The sequence below is a fragment of the Chlamydotis macqueenii genome, chromosome 1 (assembly GCF_036417535.1).
Source record: "Chlamydotis macqueenii isolate bChlMac1 chromosome 1, bChlMac1.mat, whole genome shotgun sequence".
Classification (NCBI taxonomy): domain Eukaryota; kingdom Metazoa; phylum Chordata; class Aves; order Otidiformes; family Otididae; genus Chlamydotis; species Chlamydotis macqueenii.
The window spans coordinates 48,449,519-48,467,181 of record NC_141556.1 but is presented as its reverse complement, the minus strand read 5'-3'; the positions used below and the strand labels follow the sequence as shown (position 1 = coordinate 48,467,181).

At 37.5% G+C, this 17,663-nt stretch overlaps 1 long non-coding RNA gene across 1 annotated transcript; it reads right to left on the bottom strand.

The window, feature by feature from the left end:
- Positions 1-305: 305 nt before the first annotated feature.
- LOC147602020 (uncharacterized) lies at positions 306-17,056 on the bottom strand. The gene is made up of 2 exons (XR_015257566.1): positions 16,993-17,056; positions 306-2,260 (listed from the first exon to the last, which is right to left on the bottom strand). It is a non-coding gene; the product is annotated as an uncharacterized LOC147602020 (long non-coding RNA).
- Positions 17,057-17,663: the final 607 nt, after the last annotated feature.

Below are 17,663 nucleotides of genomic sequence, written 5' to 3'. Positions count from 1 at the left end.
ATGCACCCCACCATTGAACATATTGCCTATTTCATGTAACAAAACAAATCTATTTTTCATATTTTATTAAATACATAGAGAGACAAATGCTATGTTAAACTGCCTGAATGCTCTTGGATCGGTGACTGTAGTAGAAGCTCAGAGAAGGCTGAGCTTTATTTCTTTTATTTTGACTGTCTTCAACTCAATTTTCACTTATAATAGCAGCAGGCTTGAAAGATATACTGTAATTCATATCAGTGATTTTTTTTTTTTATTTATGGCATTATGAGTTAGATGACGCATCTGACATAAGAGCAGACAACTGGTATCAAGTTCTTTTTATTTGCCATTTCTTAATAGTGTTTTTTTGCAATATTTAAACAGATGCATCCTGTGGGGCAGAGATTAAATACTCTGGGAAGAGTGTTAATATACTGGAATAAATATGAAAGGTCACATAATGTGGAAATACAAATAATATCAGCAAATAGCTGCAAAGAAGGGAAGTGGAAGAGGATTTCATTCAGCTAATTTCTCACTACATCATACACAATAAGTTAACCTCAGGATAAGGAAATAAACTAGTTTCCCAGGTGACCTGGATTCTATTTCTGGCTCTGCCATAGATGTGAATTCTGACATTGGGTGAATCATTTTATATATAAATAGACATTTAAAATATATTGTTTCTGGCCAGCAGTCAGACCACAATCAGAACCAGATGAGTACCACAGCCAAAAACAGAATCTAAGGTATTTTAGACACCTTTACTTCCAAACCCTCTTTGTCTCAAATGCTCAGAATATTTTAGATACAGATTCTCATTTCTACGTGCTTTTATAACAGTCAATACAGCAGGATTTCATCTGAGACCTACAAGTACGATGCAAATAATAGCAATACTGCACCATCCCCATATGGATAGTATAAACTTTTGGACAAATACATCTGGTACTCTTTCAACATTGTTCTCTCTTTTGTCTTCTTCCTCCGGTTTCCTTTCTTTCTTTGGTGTGGCTATCAGTGCTTCATTCATCACCCTGCAGCAAAAGGACTCTGAATTCTTCTTTTTGGTGACCCCAGGAGAAATATGGAGGAGGCAAAAGGAGATCATCCAAATTACTGATATGTTTTCTTTTTTACCATCTCACATTTTGCCTTGCTCATGACTTCGCCTCAGCTATCCTATTTTGCAGCAATTTCACATTGCTGTGAAAATACTTTATTGGAAAGGAGTATGCTAAAGGAACTTAAAAAAACTCCGCAGATTAATATCCTTACAAACATCCTTTTTTAGCACAAAAACGTTCCCAGCATTTTTCCCCAAAGCCAATATTCCATTTTATGTTTCTGTTATTATCGCAAAGCTGCAAATAAGCTTTTATTTCAATTCCTTACTAACTTTATCTGAATTCATTCCCTACGAAATGTTACTTGCTTTATCTTATACTATGTTAAGACTAATCCAAGAAACACAGAGGAAATCATCAGTTCAAAATGATTAAGGCTGTTTGAACTAGCTTTGATGCTTATGTGTGTGATCTAGACATGAAAGAGAGTTACTAGGAGATATCTTTATATCTCTAATTAGTTGGTTACAGTAGTTCTACCATCTCTGTCATCAATCCTTGGTCTTTTGACTCTGCACAATCAGTTCATGGATGCCACTGAATATCTGAAGTGCAAAAAATTCACATAGCATTTTTTCACTGTAGTTGGATACAGGCACACAAAACTCCACAAATGGTTTCCATTACGATATCACATTTATCAGTTCTAAATAAATTCATTTTCAACAAAGTCTTTACTATTTGATGTGCTTTTTGACTCATCTGCCAGAGGACTTTGCAAAGGGATAATGGTGGAGGAAGAAAACTAAAAGTAAAAAAAATATCTTTAGACATTTGAATTAGTATTAGATGAGTTTAGTGTGTGTGTATACATATACATATATCTATCTGCTTATTTTTATACTAACTAACTAAAAGAATAAAGATTAGATTCTAATTTGATTCCTGACCGGGCTCTATTGAAAAAGAGCTACTGCAAGATCATACACAAATGCGGTAATTTCTATTATTCAGGATGTGTAGTGATGCAGAGCACATGTCTTAAATTAGAAGCAGCCTCTTCATCAGTATGTCACCTAAAGACCACATCCTAATCTTAGCCATGTGCCACTCTGCACAGCACATGCGCGTGCATCTGAGATGAGAGTGTTGTTCCAAGATGCGGCATGGAAAAGCGGCTGTTCATCTTGCTATGCTCCACGAAGCACCTTGGGATTAAAAAAAAAAAAAAAGAAAAAAAATATCAGGTGAAAAGTCAGCACTGTACAGAGATGTGTCTGACTCTGAGTTGCTTTAGAACGACCCATTTCAAGCAGTTAATTTGTCAGTGTTTTTTTCAAAGTGAAAGGACAACACAGTATGAACACACAAAGAGCATCTTAATCACTGCAGCGCTCGTCACCCTCCTTGCATAACAGCTTTATGTAAGCATCTGATTTGCATCAGTGTACAGCTCTGCTGAGAAAGCAGTTTGCAATTCAGTAAGATTCATACACAACGTTGCCTTTCTCTTATTTTCTTGCAGTAGTGTTGGTAGCTGGAATTATACATATTTTTTCCTCACGCTAACAAGCACCAAGGTCACTGTGAATAATATGATTTTTGTCTCTGGATGTATTAAAAGACCTTTCAAGACTGAGAAAGATTGTTCATCTTTCATATACTCAAAGCTCAATATGAAAAAGACAAAAAAATGTCACTAGGTCAGGAAGCTCAGACATACTGATTTCTTCAAAGAGAAGGATGGGATTACTCTACAATACACTTTTAGCTCACAGTGACTGAACCACTTGCTACCTGGAAGTATTTTCTTGGTACTGATGATATCTAGCACCTCTGAGTTCAGCATATTACGGTTTGATTCAGAAAAAGCAACGATAACATTTCTAGCTCTAAATCGCTAAAAAGCACAATAGAGACGAGAGCTACAATCAGGGACATTTACAAAAGGTGATGTCTTCTACAAAGAGCCTTCAGGATAACCAGAGAAGACAAAAGAGTCAAGAAGCAAGGGGAAAGTTGGGATACCCTTTCCATTGTCCATGTAAAACAGTGAGTATTAAAGAGCTTTATTAAAAAGGGCGCAACCGAGTGGCATCAGAAAGCCCTGGGCAGAGCTAGAACCTGTAATATGGAGACCTGCAGAGGACTCCTGCCTGACGCTTCCACCCAAAAGCTCTGCAGGAGAGCTACAGATTCCTTTTACAAAAAGGTCTTATATGTGTTTTAAAACAAGTGGAAAGTCTTTTATTAGTTATGTCATCAGGGAAAGTAAACGGTAGAGAGGCAGCTACCATAACCCAGGCAGAGGTTGTTAGCCCTGTGTTTGAACCACTGGGTTACCAGTGTTTTTGTGAGAAACCATTCAAGGTTTGCACTAGAGAAGGCTGTGGAAGAAGTGCAGTATAATGTCCACCTGGAGACTGAAGGGGATGTTCAGTGGCGTGAGTATCCAGCACAGGAAAATGTGCTTCTTCATTGCTTTTTTTTTTTTTATTGGTGAATTCTGATGACTGCAGCAATATCTGAATTAAACTATGAAATAAACACTAGGGAACAGTGGCAAAAGATTAAAATGTCTGGGTATTGTAGGCAAAGTTACAGGAACACCAAGTATTTCTTGTACAGAAATTGATTACTTATTCTTCAGCTATTTATTTCAAGGATAATGCAGTAAACAAATGGATTAAAGCTATTTTTGAGAAGTATACCTCAAAGTAGGCCACTACGCCAGAGCTTTTCAAATTGGCCTTTTTTCACCTCTGTGAATTCAAGAGTCTCTCCTCATATATGACAGATGATTGAATACAGGTAAAAGAAGAATAGTGAAGTCTTGGGTTTTTAACTTTCCTGTCCCAGTGTACCTAGATTTTTCAAAACCTGTAATTGAAAGAATCGAGAATTTATTTATAAAGAGTTCCCCCCCCTCCCCCTTCTGGAAGAATGAAACATTTGATATACCCTTTGGCAATTACAGCATGTGAAAAAAAAGTCAAAACAAATGGCATATTTGAACCCATGAAAAAAAAATCCTAGTACTAAAACAAATGAGGTCTTTATTAACATGAATGAGCCAAACACATTACATCAACAGCTTCTGAGCTGCTTATGGATTTCTGTAGCCAGAAAAGTTCATGACATTTGTATCTCTATTAGTCATTGTATTTTATTGAAGAGACTGCTATGATATTTCTTTCCTCTTTTTTTAAAACCCTTTAGGATTCTTTACAAATTGTACTGCTAATGATCTAATATTTTAGAGCACCTTTAAATTATATTAAACTTTTGGAGGTATTACCAGCTTTCTACAGAAACACACAATAGAAAAAGAAGGGATGCTTCTGTTGAAGCGTTATTCTGTAGTGCTTACCACTGCCAACATTTAAGAGTATTTTCTTTACTCTCAGCTGTGTGATACAGTAAGAAGGATCACTCCATACGTTTTACAGCTTGACTGATGGAAGCGGACAGTTAAGACGCAATGCACGTATATATGGGTGAAAAACCACAAAACACGGCTCTTTTAAATTGTGTGTGTAAGGAGGATTATGCTCACTTAACAGCCTTAAAAGGACATGAACAGTACAATTTCAAGCTCACAAGGGTTAAGGAAATATAATGAGACACCTTAATTCAGTGGGATCAGGTAGTATTTTACCAACTTTAAGCATATGTTCATTTTTGTTTTCCACCAACTGCTGATCTGTGCAATACTCATTTCTCCTCATTGTTGACCCCCGGTATCACTTACTTTCTTCCCCAATTACCAGTCTGCCTTTCCCTCCTCAGCAAGTGCCAGCCTTCAAGATCAGCGTTACTTTGTAGCACCAACAACGTCTAGTTCCAGTTTATTTCACGTTCTTTGCTCTGATTAGTTTAGACCAGATCTCTGTACCATCAGCATCCAACTTGAATGGCATTCTTCCCATGTGCATGGGTTACAGGGCAAAGAAGAGAGAACAAGACATATTTTTAACCACCTCCTCTCCCTCACCCTTTAATGTCTGCCAGGGGTCAGCAGAGAAAGTAAACAATTTTTCCTGGTTTATAGCATGATCAAGCATGGATGGATTTTTAAACAAAAGGCAAAATAATTGTTACAAAACCAGCTAAAACCAATTGAAAAAAAGAAGAAACCCCTGTTCATGGCAGAGACTCAGCATGAGAAAACTCAGTTTGCTTGGCTAATTCCAAGCACTGCACAGTGCATTTTGTAATGTGAAGCACTTAGCTGTCTGGAAAATGAGTGTTGGTTACACCAGGAAAACCTCTCATACGTTATACAAACAGACACCACACACTAACCCTTTGCTTTTTCTTTCTCTGTGATTCTTCTCCTTCCCTTAAGTTTCACAATTTCATTCTGCACTCATGTTGCCCCATACAGTGATTCTGCAGCTTATTTCAATTAAAGTTTGGTGTTTTTTTCTTGTCTCCCTATTCGTTTAGCTTTTTTCAGAAACACTATAGACATTAAATCGAACTTTGGAACACATGTTTTTATAACAGATTTGAAGTACAAGACAGATGTAAAGGCAATACCATGTCCTCAAATTCATCATTACAGAAAGGCAACTGAAGAGGTTTTAGGAATACAATAAAAACAGAGGTGGCACAAGGACAACATAAAAGAGTCTTATCAACAAGGTTTTTTTTTTGTCATCTGACTCAAACGCCTTTTCATTTCTTGGCTACAGGTGATCTTTAGAAATGTGTATTGAAAATGGCAAGCATTTCTGTCAATTTGATTTTTAAAACTTCTAAGTTATCTTAAGTTTCTTCTTGCAAAACCTAACTTCCAAGGCCCACTAGTACCAAATCCAGTATTACCTTCCAGAAAAAAGAAAACATAAATGTTCCCCTTAATTTTGCTTTAAGCCTTAAGTTAAAATCTGAGTTACAGTCTTAGCTCAGAGCTATAATTCTAAGCCTAACCCTCAGCCTTCTGTATCACTCTTCCTCACCCTGCACATTAGTTGATTCAAGAGGCATTATTCATTCCTCTCAAAATCAAGACCCATAATCACAAATTCTGCCCTCCCCTGCAAAGGAGTAACTTAGATGTGAGAGAAATGCAATCTATATCTCAGCTGAAAGTATTTTTTGTTCCCTTTTATTGTGAGACAGAGAAGTGTTTTCTTTGCCAGAAGTGAGGGCTTGCACCCTCTCAGCTATGGATTGAGATTCATAGGAACCCCCACTACCAAGTCCTTCTGACATCCAACCACCACCACCACCACTCCGCCTATCGATAGTCGCAGAGCTTCACAGGTTACAGCTGCCTTGAACGTCACCTCCAAGGAGGGCTCTGGGAGTGGAAACGGAGTGTGAGACAGGACACATGCAGCCATGCTGCCTTCAGACATGTCTTTGGAGGATGGCAGAGACCAGCAGACGTGGGAAACTCTCCCCCTCTCCCTGCTAATTTTCCACAACTGGTGCTCTGTTGAGAAACCTCCATGGATCATAGAGGAGGCATAACAGAGGTAGATTTTTGACCTTCATCATGCACATTAAGGAACAAGTGTCCCAAAGAATCTCTTCAGATGCTAATCCTCCAAATGAGCAAGAAAGCAGCAGGCGTTGAGCCTGAAGGCACTGACAGCATCAGTAGTATGCCCTCCAAAATACTAATTCAGGAGCATGCACTCCACCAGATGTATTCCTTTAGGCTTAAAGTCACCTTTCAACGGTTGCTTTATTGAAATTTTCCCTGAAACAGCAGTTGCACCCTGCAGCACCTGCAGAAAGCCCCAAATAACTCCCAGTAATAGCAATAATGAGAAATAAGAGAATGAAATTGATAAAAAAAAAATCTGTATCAGCTAGTACTAAGACATACACAGAGGATATACAAGTTAAGGGAAAGAGTTTATATTCACTTTCAGTATCAGATATGGAGTAGGTCATATCCACCTTCAATTCCAAATGCCTTATTCTGTGCCATCTCCACAAAGCAAAGCAAAACCCTGCAGATTTTACACAAACATCTTTCACAAGAGCGTTGTTCCAAATAAAGCATGCTGATGGCACTGTGAATACAACCAGTTCCCATGAAGGGACTGAAAGGAGAATTGACTGCAAAACTCAGCCTTTGAGCCATTATGCAAAAATACTTTAACCACTTTGGAGTCTTTCTTCGTAAGTGTTTTGTATCTATTTAGTGTGAAATTAGCACAGGTTGCTTATGATGGGAACACAATTGCACTGATTAAAAACTAAGCCAATGAAATCAAGAACCACTATTGGTAAAATCCACCAAGCTGTGGAGAACACAGGTTGTCTTTATGACTTGAATTAGTTTTTTGAAATAGCCAGAATATGATTTTCAAACATTTTAGAGAACCTTAGAGTGTCTCAACAAACACACTGCCAGACTCTCTCTCCTTTCTGAATGTTTTCCTATGAAAGCAGACAATCACAGTATAAGAGAGGGAATAGAAGACCAGTAAAGTAAAATCTGTAATTGTCCTGCATAATACAACATTTTATTTACAGACCGAGGACTCAGTCTCACCTTTCCAAGTTCACAAGGTGATGATCCATCATCCACTACCTTGTACTGAAATTCTTTGAAAAAACAATGCAAGAAGGTCTTTGTCCACCGTTCCCTGTCATACCACCACCCGTGAAACAAGAAATGAACTGCATGCTGCCCGAAAGGAATTGTGGAATTAAACCTTTCTATCTTTTTTTTTTTTTTGCCTGGACTCTACCTGCCATATTTCAGGTATCAGTAAGTGTGTGAAGTTGATCCTGTTAGACTGCACTGTTTCTCTCCTCAGAAAACTCTCACCTCTCCAAAACTGGGAATGGACTACTCATAGTTGAGCTGTCACTTTGATTTTAACATATAAGGTGCATTTTGTGTTCCTTCTTTTGAAGCTTGACACTTGCAGCTTGTTTGTCTTGCTAGCATCTTTGTACACTAAGCTGCACATACCAGCCTTCTCACACAGAAACTGAGGGAAAGCCATAAAAATATCATACTTAACCAACTGGGCAAAATCAACAACTCCAGAAAAACAACAGCATTAGAGGATGGATTTAGGTCTCCGGATACATTTCTAAAATACTGACAATTTTTTTTAGTGATGATGGGATGAGTCCTGTACTGTGGAGGAACAAAGAATTTTGGATGGAGAACTAGGAATTTTTTTAGGGGTATATGACTCATAGAGTCAATAAGAGATTTGCTTTATTCATGATTTACTTCAGGGTTGCTAGTAAACTCATTACCTTAGAAATACTGAACAGAGATTAACAGGGGAACTCTGAGAGATAGAAAAGAGAAAAACAAGACACGTCAAGATATATATGCTCAAAGAGCTACGTCAGCTGGCCTTTGAGAAAATAACGGTACTACAAGTGCAAAAACTAAAAAAAATCAGGTAAAAAAGCTCAGCATTTGTATTTAAAAGCTCATAAAACTCACATAGTGAAATCTGCTGGATATAGTTCAAATGTTATCTTAAACACACAAAAATATAGAGAAACCAATGGAATATTGTAATGTAACACATTTGCAATGATGTGAAATGAGCTTACAATAAACAGCTCTCACCCAGACTGGATGCTTTAGAGGATTTTCCAACAGTGTGCTCTCTTAAAAGGGTTTGACAGCAGCAATGTGACTTCCTTTTCTAACACTTTAATGACTTCATGAGACATAAGACACCAGTGGAGACCTAACAACTCATTCAACAGCAGATTTGGCCTGGACAGTCAGACCTTCCAGTAAAATAGGATCACAACTTAGACTAGAAGGGACTGCTTTACTGTTCTCATAGTGAAATATTTTTCCTTATATTCCATCTCAGTTGCTCTTGTTTCAACCTATGAACATTGCCTCATTGCAAAGAGCCTGGCTCCATCTTCTTGATGGCTGCCTAATAAGCCCCTCCAAAGCCACCTCTGCTCCAGGCAGAGCCAGCTCCAGTCCCTCAGCCTCTCCCCACAAGGCAGGTGCTCCAGCCCCTGACTGCTATCAGTAGCTCTTTGCTGAACTCATGCCAGTTTCACAATCTGTTTTAGCACTGGCTTCATCTCATACACCTTGAGGATCTGCATCTAAGTAAGCTCTTCTTGCATCTCTAGTTTGCAGAAAGAAACATATAGCCTCAAAGGACCTATCATACAGACCTGTTATTGCACTGGCTGAACTGACAGTGCTTATTTTCCCTCTTTAACTGGGGACGGAAGTCAAACCAAATAAACCCATTTCCTCAGTCAAGTTACACTACAGAAAGTTCAACCATAATGTCACCCTTTCTATTTCCTTTGAACTAATTTTTCAAAAGATTTTTAAAAAATAAAAGAAGGGAAAATCAGTTCTAGGAAGTGGGTCACTACTTGTGATGCTTGGTTTTGAAAAGATAGTTGCTGAGATCAACAAGAAAATGACACCAGTCAGCAAGTTTTTTGTTTACAGTTACTTTCACTCTGTAGCCCTATCATCTTCATCGGTTTGACTTTCATACAGCTCAGGACACTTCTTTTTTTAACAGTAGTTTTCTGGGTTTGCTATTAACATTAGAAGAATATTCGTTTTTACTAGGTTTACCTTTTTTTCCTCATTTTTTTTTGTTTCAACAGGGATGCTGAAGCGTGTCTGTGAAGTATGACTTGCCAAAGCACCTGTTGATGCCAGTCAGAAAAGCAAAAAGGTTCCTCTCATTTGCACTGGTAGGCATTGCACAGATTGGAAATGATGCTGATTAATCAGATTCAATAGAATGAACCAAAGCAAATATTTAAGAGAGCAGGGTGAACAGTCAAAGCAAACAGTTTGTAAATAACTCACTGGCTGAAAATTCAAATTCACCCAAGTAACTTCAGCAAATATGAACCACTAACACACTGTCCAACAACCAGGAATGACTTCCAGCCAGGAGAAAAAAAAAAAAAAAAAAAAAGCTAAATTAGCTTGAATACTATTTGCTCAGCCTTAAACTTTACATTAAGTTCTATGAGGCAACACTGTTACACGTTGTTCAGCTTGAGGATTGCATAAAAACTCTCTACAAAAGTTTATTTACACCTCCAACCCAAAAAATCGTTCTTGTTTTAGAGTCTCCACCTAATGGGAGTATCACATTTTGTTCAAAGTCTTTAAAGCAATGGCAATTATTATTCAAAGGTTTTACACCACTGTTCCTCCTTTTTGGCATTTTTGTATCTGGCAGATTTTTACAGATTTTATTCACAAGATCATAGGTAAAACTCTCAAAAACAGACTTATGATACATAAATCTTAGTTCCTTTCTTTTAAGAATGTTCTAAGTCAATTCTTCTCTTACCTCCAAAGGCAAAATTACAATGTTATACGAAGACTTCTTGATGTTTATGTCTTGAGCATACCCTTGCTTGATACACTGGTTTGGTAGGGAATATGCCTTCACTAGAAAGCAGCCCTTGCTCACTGCATATGGTATCTTATCTTTGCAGGAGAGCCGTCTTTGAACTCATGTACTCATGCAAAGTAAGATTTAATGATATACAAGACTTGCATGCAATTTAATTACATTGGAGCCTAGAACACTTTTTTTTTGTGGTTCAATGATAAAACTACAAATGAACACTTTGAACAAAATCCTTAAGTGGTTAAACCACATTATAAAGTAGCAACATTTGGCTAAAGAATCAAAACCATACAAATAAATAATTATATATGTACATTTGCGCAGGCTGTGCATGTGAAGGAAAATGAGTCACTTCATTTTTTTTATGCTGGCCTTGTGACAGCTGAGCAATGTAATTATCTTCTTTTGCATTGTGCTAGCTTTATCTCGTTTGTATTAGATTTTTATTTTTTCCATATTCTAATTTCTGCAGTGGGTGAAGTGCAAGACTCAGGGAAGCAAGTCATTGCTACAATTTAGTTTGCTCAGATTTCATCTAAAGAATATTTCAGTATTTTTAAGCAAAAATAATGCCAAAGTGGGTGGACTCTTGTTATTATGCACCCAAATAAAGATCAATAAATACTCCTACTAAACAGTTTTAAATTGGATTAGTTTACCTACATTTAAAATAAGGAAAGAAAAACGAACAAGAAAATCCTTTCAACCAGGCCAAAGGGTTTACTGAATCCATACTATGCATAAAATGTATTTAAGAAGGTATTTAAAGCTAGAAATATGTTTGGGGCTTTTTTTCCTCATGCTAAATAAAATAAAAAAGCAAAAACTACTATATTTACAGCGATGACTCTGTTGGTTGACTTATGAAATATGCGTGAGCACAGGGCAAATGGTAAAAGGGATGCCAGGCTACTATTACCACCACCAAAACACATAGACAAACAAAAAATACACAAAAATCTTGAGGCTGCAAATACATAGCAGAAAACTTGGGTATACTCTTACATAATGAAATATTGACAAATATTCCTTTCCTATTATCACATGTATCCCAATTGGAATTAACGCGATGTCAAAAAGACTTCTACAATATAAGGCTTTGACAAGATCCTTGTAAAGCCAGCTAAGTTGGACAACTCTTAAGACAGTATTAATTTTAGAACCACAGTTGCTTCTCTTTTTACTAATGAACTTGAAGACCAAGCCCTTGAACAGGCTTGATCATCGGAAATAGATTAATGGGAATCTAAAAAAAAAAAAAGAGAAAGTGCTCCTGGTAAAGTAGCATACAAAGAGGAAGGCAGTCATATTTTGCACCAGTTTGGAATATGGGATTCAAACTATTAATATGAATGTCTACAATAGACATAGACATAGACCTCTTCAACAGTAGACACAGACATCTACACAGCACATTTAGACATGTACACTAAAAGGAGATGTCTGTGATCTAGAATAGGCCTCTGTAAAGAAAGTATCTAAATTTGGTGAGAAGAATCTCACTCGAAGTGACGAACAGTACAGTAGTCAAGCTTTTACTTAAAATATTGCCCAGTAGCGTGAAAACAGTATCAACTTGCATCTGATTATCTAGGCTGATTCAGCAGCCAGACAAAAGCACTCACTTGATGGTAGCCCATGTGCATAAAAAAAGGGAAAACCAGCCTGGATTTCAGACCATCTCCACTTTCTAACCAGTATCACCGTGGCCTTGCTCAGGTTGCACTTCAGCCTCAGAGTACAGGAGGTGTGAGTGGATTTGCAGCAGCTGCTCTGCCAGAGCTCTGCTGGAACACGGGTACTCCCGCAGTGCTACAGGTGCTGTCACGCAGCGTGAGCTGAGGGAGGCACACTCGTTGGCAGCCAAAAACACCAGACCAAATCCAGGTTTCACTACTCATTTTGTAGCTTGGTGACAATTCCATCAACTCATACAAGCTCTAACAAAGAAAAAAGTAACTTGGGACCATCGACTCTGGAATCCTCTGTGCTGCAGTAGATACTCTTTCCAGCCCATAATACTGCTGAGTGAGTCATATAGAGATGTTTAGGAATATAAAAAATCAGGATTTTTTAAGATGACAACATGTCATTTTGATCTTAACATTAAATTCTGAACTTTTGTGGTGTAAACCAGTGCAGATTATCTTTTCTACATAAAAGTATTCCAGTACTGCACAACTCCCCCAAGTAGCACATTTTGCACATGCAGCAATTTTCTTACGTGATTCTGAACAGTAAGCAATCTACCCGCAACACTATACAAGAGTAAAAGGATGAACAGCCTTACACACAAAACCTATTAAAACTAAAACCACTAGGCTCTCTGTTCAAGGCACTCAAAAGTCAAAGTCAGAAGCATTACTAATGGCAGGCACATGTAATAAGATCTGTGTGGTGAAGCAATGAATCGTTGCGGACAGATTTAGAGCCAGATCATCACTTTAGAAATATCAATAGCTGGATAAGCTCCAAGTTACTTCCTCATCAAAGCAGTACGACTCCTGACTCCAGCGAAAATAATAACCTCAGTTTGCGGAGACAAAGTCCTGATCAATAATGAATCTTAACATATCTATGGGATCTTCTGCCTTCTCAAATGTGAGTTAGTACTGACACCTTCTTGGCACTCCACCAGCAGTGGCTGTTCACGGAAAGTTGAATAGAAATATGATACTATATATATATGATATGATATGATATGATATGATATGATATGATACTATATCTACTATAATATGATGAAACTATAATATAACTGTAACATGTGGCTATGGGAAAACTAGAGAAACATTTGATTGTGGTTATTATACTTCTGATATGAAATGTAGCTTAACACACACATGGTTTGTGCCCTAAAAAAATCACACAAGGCCTTAGTCCTTCAGGTTTTGGAGCCAAAGGACAATCACCCATCTTTTCAAGTTTCTTGTGAATTGCCAAGTAGCCTGCTCACCAAACTTGTAACCAAAAACACTACCAATTTTGCTGTTTAACAGAACACCACAGATTAGCTATAGGCCACATATCAAAGCCATAGAAATTCACAGATCTGGACCACGCACATTCCATACTGCCAGCTCCTATTTCTAATGCTTTGACTTTCCAAATAACCCAGTATTCACCAAGAAGGTCTCCAGAAACCTCTGGGAAAACAGGAATTGTTTTACTAAATTAGACCCCTGACCCATTTAATCCTTTCTCTGGTAACATAAAGACTTAAGAAGCTAGGCACTCAAGAGCACAAGGATAGGTTTCACTCTGATTTTCAGTGTAACTCAAGAGATTGACTTAAATGCTAAATTGCAGGCTTTGCTCTTCAATCTGTATTTTTATTATCATAAATCTGGATGTGAATTATAGCTTTAGAATTGCTATATTCCTAAAATATATTTCAAAACATGTTCTGAAGGTCTCAATTCTATAGCTAACGTTCAGACGAGGAAAGGGGATAATTTTAAACAACTGGCTGTCCAGGTTTCCTCTACGATCAAGTTCTACACTATATCCACAAGCATGCTGACACAAACATAGAATTCCTCATGCTCTGGGAAATCTGTTCTACCAGCAGTAGGTTAGGACTGAGCCCTCAAATAAACGTCTTGTACGTTTTATGTAACACTTGTATTCATTTAGTAAGTGTTAAAATAAATGTTAAAAAGTGGAAATATTCACAGACACCACTGTGATAGAAATGTAAGTATCTCAAACATGCATTTGAACAGATATTCCTGCAGGATCAAGTGGAAATTCATCAAAGAGCAAAAATGCTTGCCTAAACACCTACTGATGTTGGCAGCATAACCATATGTGAAACTTCTGACTGAATCAAGACCTCTAACTGCTTCAAGCCATTTCTTCATCTGGTCTTCCAGAGACGTCACTACCATTTCACTCACATGTCCTGCACTGCACGGTTGCATGGATAATGTTTCATACATAAATGCATGATATATACAGACTCCAGAGGCCAGAAAAATGCATTTTACTCATAGCATTACAAATCTCCCCTGGAGCACATATACATATCTTAAATTCTAGAAACCCTGACTTTGTAGTATTTCGGCAGAAATTAATCTTGTCTAACGTTTTCACAATAAAAAGCTGAAAATCAAGCTCCTGAACTCATGTTTATATGCTTCAAGAAATGACCTTATTTTGAAAAGCACTGAGCCTCAGGTGACGTGAGTGGATTTAGGGGAGAGGTATTCTAATACAGCTGAAATGAATACCTAAACTGCTCCCTTTGTGGCTGGTAGGAGTATTACTGTTGGCTCAGTGAAGCTCAGCTGCTAACTTTTAGACTTCTTTTTTTTAAAACTGGGTAGTCATAGGAACTGAATACCAAAGAACACTCAAAGAGCTGGGCAGGGTTTTCAGAATACCACAACTGAAACGCACACCCTATTTCTGAGTGTTTACTGTCACTGCTTGCTTGAAAGACTAACAGGTGTATGGCAAATAGGATACGAGAAAGATGTCTTCTTGTTTCAAAATAAGTTTAATCCTATGGTACTTCCTATAACCCCCCTTGCCTGAGCCTTGAAAGCGGAGATATGCCATCTGTTTCAATAAAAACTGAAAAGCACATATTTATACAAACATACACTTGATTGGGGGCAATGCTAGAACTAGGGAGAGCAAATAAAGAACCTTATCTTAAAAATATTTAACATGCAAACTTATGAAACAATAAACCACCTGTCCTTTCAGCACTCTGTTCTTCAACACTTGGGGAAATGTTTAACTACTATGGTTATACTCATAAAGTTTCCTTGGAGTATTACACTTTTGCGACCATCAAAGCTACAAAAAGTTTATCATTTTAATCAACAGACTGAAGGAGTCCAGTAAACTCAACTCTATTTCTTTTTAATTTTCAGTTTGGTTATTAGTAGAATCTTCTCAACCATGTTTCTCTTCTAGACACATTTTCTTTTAATGATTGAGTTTCTTCACATTGCAGCTGATGCACTTTTCAGTGTTTTAGTTATAATTACCAAATTCAGAATGAAAATGAAAGCCACTTAATTACGTAATTGTCATACAGACAGTACCATAATTAAAGGCCTCAGAAAAGCAGCCCAGAGGCATTGGCTGTGCAGAAAGGTAAAGAAAATATAATACAGGCATCTCAGAAAAGGACTAAATAAAACATTGTAGGGAAAGAAATTATACACGCATCCCTGAACAGATGCCCTGAAGAACTGTATACCTTAATCAACACAAAATATTGTATTTACATAACTGGGCATGTGTAGCAAGACATGTCACCATAAACTGGCTATTCAGATGTAATAAGAGACTGAAGCTATAAATGATATTACAAGAAACAGTATTGAAGATTAAAATAAAATGTGTGACAAAGATTAAGGTGAAAATTTAAAATATAGGTGGGGTTAATTTGCAAACAAAACAGTTAAAAATCTACTAAGCAATGTACACAAAATAATAAAAGCTGAAAATGACTTTGTTGAAGGACTAATCTAAAAAGTTAACTCTAGTGTTGTGACAAATCTTCAAGCACAAGTACTGAAAGTGTGTACAAGTCATATTAAAAGCCAGTATAAACTTCTTCAGACACAGATCTCCAAGCTCTTACACTTTTTTAGACTCTGGAAGTATCTGCAGCTGGCACACAGCAAAACCAAAACCAGCCAGACTCTCTTTCTCTACAGCAAAAGGGCATATCTAAAGTCTTTTCACGTTTATGACTTGCATGAGAAATCCTTCAGTTAAATCCAAGAGAAACACGAACATTTACCCTGCTAAAAAGCCTTGACCCCTTCATTCTGGCTTCATGAGGTGATGACACAGGAGAGGATTAGGCTATGATCAGATAGCGGGACTGGTTAAAAACCCACAAAATTTCTGCTGCTGCCCAGAGACAGGAATGACTGTGTGCACACTGGATAAGTCCCAGCAGCTGCAAGGGGTGATACAAGCCCTCAGATGTGCTCAGAACCCAGGTGGAGAATGGTCCCTTTGTATATAACTTGCACCACCTCTGAATGAACAGTGCCAGAATTATTCTCCTGAATGCCATCACCACACAGCAAATACCGTTACATTTGAAGTTAACAGAACATGTAAACAATGATTTTCTTTTTCATGCTAGAAGCCTCAAACTGCCACACAAGAAATCAGCTTCCTTCTGTTCCCAGCAGTTAAGATGCATTTCACGTGTGTTTTGGCACTTGGCAGTAGACAATTATTGGCAACACTCTTTGCCATGAGGTGCCTTTCTTTTATAATTAAGAAAGTCTTTGAATTGTGGACAGTTAACTTTTCTACCTCTAAAGATTACAAGCAATTAGTATGTAAATTACAAGTTGACACTGACAGCTCATATGGACAAGATAATGCTCATGCACTGAAGGCTACCTGCGCTTAATGTAAAAGTAATAGAAAATAATTATTTTCAGAAGTTTCAAAGCATTTAACTTAAAGTGGATCAGAACACAGAACTGCTTGCTTCCTTCTATTGGTGCCAACCAAAGCACAAGCTCCGTGAAAATTAGAAGACAAATTTCTTCAGGAGAAATTCTCCTTTCACTTGCCCTCTTCACAGTTCTTACCTTCACTACACTTGGACTCGCACCTGTGTGACGCTCAGTCTGTGTGGCACCCATAAGAAAAGAGGTTCTGAAAAAGAGATATAAAAGAGTCAAACCAATCCTCAAGGCCGTGAGATCCTTTAACAGTTCCAGAGGTGTTATCTAGTGTTTGAACAAATTAGGACACAGCATCCTGCTAATCAGCTCTTGCTTCTGCCTTTCAAGTTCCCCCACTGCACCTTTTGTGACTATACAGGACAAGCTGATATCAAACTTTATTTTCAATATGTCTGTATAGCTGTACTTATATATAAAGCTGATGTTTCTTTCCAGTGAAACTATTTATTTGATGCATTTACTATACATTGAATATCTATTTTATCTGAAATTAGACTGGGAGGCATTCTCCATTGCAGTTGTTTTAACATTACTTCTTGATAATTCCATGGAAAAAAAAATACGACATTTCTGCTCCATTTTGGTCCTTTGCACTACTTGTTGTTTCCCTGATTTCTGAATTTATCACCTCAGGTACTATTACAAAGCAGCCCACTTTAGAGCCTACAAAATACATGAAAACAGCTTGATAACTAATTCCTATGAAAAGGTTAAATTTACATGGAACTGCCCTTGTTATTTTAAGACACTAGTGAGGAAAGAGATGCTGCAAAAACCTGCCAGAGCGAGATTAG